Below are 4,146 nucleotides of genomic sequence, written 5' to 3'. Positions count from 1 at the left end.
GGTAGTTGACAAAATCAGCATACCATGGCAGAGTTGCATTCGCATGAATTTCTTCCACGGATTCTTCTATTTCGGTATCATTTATTGTTAGTTCAGACATGTCACTTTCCATTTGGGCTATAAGTCGTTCGTAACGGAAATCATCATTGATTGGAATTTGTTCAGGTTTATTCCCTTCGATTCGTGATAAGTGGTCTGCTACTACGTTTTTAGTACCCTTCTTATCTTTTATCTCTAAGTCAAATTCTTGTAAGAGTAGGATACATCTTAAGAGTCTTGGTTTGGCATCCTTCTTACTTAGCAGATATCTGATAATGGCGTGGTCAGTATAGATAATGATTTTCGCTCCTACTAAATAGGAACATAATTTGTCTAAGGCGAACACAACAGCTAGAAGTTCCTTTTCAGTGGTGGCGTAGTTCATTTGGGCTAGATCTAATGTTCTACTTGCGTAGTAGATAGCATGAAGTTTTTTATTCTTTCTTTGTCCTAGTACTGCGCCTACGACATAATCACTCGCATCACACATGATTTCGAAAGGTAATCTCCAGTCAGGTGGTTGCATGATAGGTGCGTTGATTAAAGATGTTTTTAATTGCTCAAACGCTGTTAAATATTTCTCATCAAAGATAAAGTCAGCGTCTTTCATTAATAAACCCGTAAGTTGTTTGGTAATTTTCGAGAAATCTTTGATAAAACGTCGGTAGAAATCGACGTGTCCTAAAAAGCTTCGTATTTCTCGTACGGTTTTCGGAGTTTGAAGATTCTCTATGATTTCGATCTTAGTTTTGTCTACTTCAATTCCTTTATCAGATACTATGTTTCCTAACATGATTCCTTGTTGGACCATGAAATGGCATTTCTCCCAGTTCAAGACGAGATTCACCTTTACGCATCTTTCAAGTACCATTTCAAGGTTTGATAAACATCCTTCGAAGCTCTGCCCACAAACAGAAAAGTCGTCCATAAAGACTTCCATAATGTCGTCTATAAAATCAGGGAAGATTGACATCATGCATCTTTGGAATGTTGCGGGATCGTTGCATAATCCAAATGTCATTCGTCGGTAAGCGAATGTACTATAAGGGCATGTGAAGGTTGTCTTCTCTTGGTCGTCAGGATGGATTCGAATTTGAAAGAATCCTGAATAACCGTCTAGATAGCAGAAGTGGGAATGCTTAGCCAATCGTTCAAGCATTTGGTCAATGAAAGGCAGAAGAAAATGATCCTTCCGAGTGGCTTTGTTTAGTTTTCTATAATCGATGCACATTCTACTTCCGGTCACAACTCTTTGTGCTATAGATTCACCCTTCTCATTCTTAACAACTGTAACACCCCCTTTCTTGGGTACTACATGAACGGGGCTAACCCATTGACTATCGGAGGTCGGGTATATGATTTCAGCATCCAATAACTTCTTTACTTCTTCCTTGAATCCAGTACTTAAGATTGGGTTGATCCTTCTCTGGTGTTCTCTAGAGGTTTTACAATCTTCCTCTAGCATAATGCGATGCATACAAATAGAAGGACTTATTCCTTTTAGGTCGGCGATGCTGTAGCCTAACGCAATTGGATATTTTCTTAGGACATCTAGTAACTTTTCAGTTTCCATCTGTCCCAAGTCAGCATTGACTATTACTGGTCTTTTGAGTTCAGTGTCTAGAAATTCGTATCTTAGGTTCTTTGGTAGTGTTTTTAATTCCAAGTCTGGTTTGTTCGCGCATGGCATGTGGTTGGGTGTAAGTGCTAAGCATTCTCTTAGATGTCATTTTGGTATGGTTCACGCCAATTATCATCTTCAAAGATTGGAGGGATTTGGATTTTCATTATATCGGAATATGTGGTTTCTTGCATCTCCATCTCTCTTACGCACTCGTCTATGACATCAAGTAGATAACATGTATCATCTATAGCTGGCGCTTGTAAGAATTGTATCAAGATGAATTCAACCTTTTCTTCTCCAACTTCGAACATTAGCTTACCTCTTTTCACGTCTATTATGGCTCCGGCGGTGGCTAAGAATGGCCTTCCTAATATAATAGGTGTACTAGCATCTTCTTTGATGTCCATGATTATGAAGTCTATAGGAATGTAGAATTGTCCTACACGTACTGGGACATTCTCTAGTATACCAACAGGATACTTGATTGAGCGGTCAGCTAGTTGAACAAACATCTTGGTTGGTCTTAGTTCTCCCATGTTGAGCCTTTTATAGATGGTTAAGGTCATTACACTAATGTTGGCTCCTAGGTCGCATAGAGCTTTGTCTATGACAAATTTTCCAATGACACATGGTATGGAGAAACTACCTGGGTCTTTTAGTTTGGGAGGCATGTTATTTTGGATTATTACGCTACACTCAGCAGTAAGTGTAACTGTTTCATTATCCTCGATCTTTTTCTTATTGGATAGGATCTCCTTAAGAAATTTGGCATATGAGGGCATTTGTGTGATGGCTTCTGTAAAGGGAATTGTAATGTTTAGTTGCTTTAGAAGTTCAACAAATTTCCTAAATTGCCCTGCAGTTTTAGAATTTGCGGGTCTTTAAGGATACAGAATGAGTGGTTTATAAGGTGGTGGAGGCACATAAGGTTTTTCTTTCTCTTCGGCCTCTCGGGTATTATCTTCCTTCTCCTTCGGTTCACTTACCTCCTCAGTTGTGGTTTTGTCTGGTTTTTGGTACATGGCAAGATTTTGGAGTCTTGGATCTACGGGTCCGTCTATTTCTTTTCCACTCCTCAGTATAACGACATTTGCATGTCCTTTTGGATTAGGCTGCGGATGTCCAGGAAATGTGCCAGAGGGAGTGGCAGTAGATGCTTCTTGTTGAGCCACTTATGAAATCTGTGTTTCAAGCATTTTGTTGTGGGTGGCTAAGGCGTCTACTTTGCTCGCTAATTGTTTAAGTTGCTCGCTAGTATGTATGTTTTGGTTCAAGAAGTCTTTGTTTGTCTGAGCTTGGGTAGCTATGAAGCTTTACATTATTAGTTCAAGGTTGGACTTCCTAGGCATGTTAGGAGCATTATTAGCTGGATTTTGATATCCATGCGGAACAGCGGGTACTTGGCCAGGTGCATACATGGCGTTGTTATTCTTATACAAAAAGTTAGGATGATTTTTCCAACCTGGGTTGTAGGTATTCGAATAAGGATTTCCTTGTGCGTAATTCACTTGATCGGTTGGGACTCCTGCTAATATTTGACATTCTGGTGCAGTGTGTCCAGGAGTTCCACATAACTCACAGTTTGGAGTCACGACAGCCACGGTGGTTGCGGGTGGTATGGTCAAGTTGTCTAACTTTTGAACAAGGGCATCTACCTTTGCATGGACGTGGTCAAGGCTACTGATTTCTTACATTCCACTTTTTGTTTGGGACTTTTCTACTGGAGTTCTTTCACCTCCCCATTGGCAATGGTTTTGGGCCATGTTTTAAATGAGTTGATAGGCTTTGTTGTATGGCTTGTCCATAAGTGCACCGCCTGCGGCAGCGTCTATTGCCAGTCTTGTGTTATACAGAAGCCCGTTGTAAAATGTGTGAATGATCACCCAGTCTTCGAGACCGTGATATGGACATATCCTCATCATGTCTTTATATCTCTCCCACACATTGTAGAGAGATTCTACATCTTTTTATCGAAATCCATTAATTTGAGCTCTCAGCATAGCAGTTTTGCTTGGCGGAAAATATCGGTATAAGAAAACGTTCTTTAGTTCTTCCCTTGTTGTAACTGAGTTGGACGACAAGGATTGCAACCAAGCCCAAGCTCTGTCTCTTAGAGAGAAAGGAAAGAGGCGTAGTCTTATCGCATCTTGAGATACACCATTCGCCTTCACAGTATCTGTGTACTACACAAACTTGGTCAAATGTTCATTAGGGCCGTCCATAGGATTTCCAGCAAATTGATGTTGTTGGACGGCTGATAATAATGAGGGTTTCAGCTCGAAATCGTTTTGATTGATAGCAGGGGCGGCAATGCTGCTGTGAGGTTCTTGTTGGGATGGGGTATCATAGAACTTAAGAGGACGATTTCGTGGATCTACTACAGCCATGGTTGGTTTTTCAACTGGTTCAACAGTAGGAAAGAAGATATCGGGAATATTGTACCTTTGTTGGTACTCTAGTATTCGGCGTCTTAAATATAAGAA

The 4,146-nt window shown here is 40.4% G+C and overlaps 1 non-coding gene across 1 annotated transcript; it reads left to right on the top strand.

Moving 5' to 3' along the window:
• The first annotated feature begins 3,556 nt into the window (after nucleotides 1-3,556).
• LOC127089753 (small nucleolar RNA R71) lies at nucleotides 3,557-3,663 on the top strand. Its single transcript, XR_007791308.1, has one exon. It is a non-coding gene; the product is annotated as a small nucleolar RNA R71 (small nucleolar RNA).
• The last annotated feature ends 483 nt before the right edge of the window (nucleotides 3,664-4,146 follow it).

This window comes from Lathyrus oleraceus, chromosome 5, assembly GCF_024323335.1.
Source record: "Lathyrus oleraceus cultivar Zhongwan6 chromosome 5, CAAS_Psat_ZW6_1.0, whole genome shotgun sequence".
NCBI lineage: Eukaryota > Viridiplantae > Streptophyta > Magnoliopsida > Fabales > Fabaceae > Lathyrus > Lathyrus oleraceus.
Note: the sequence above shows the minus strand (reverse complement) of the source record. Positions and strands in the feature narration are given on the sequence as shown.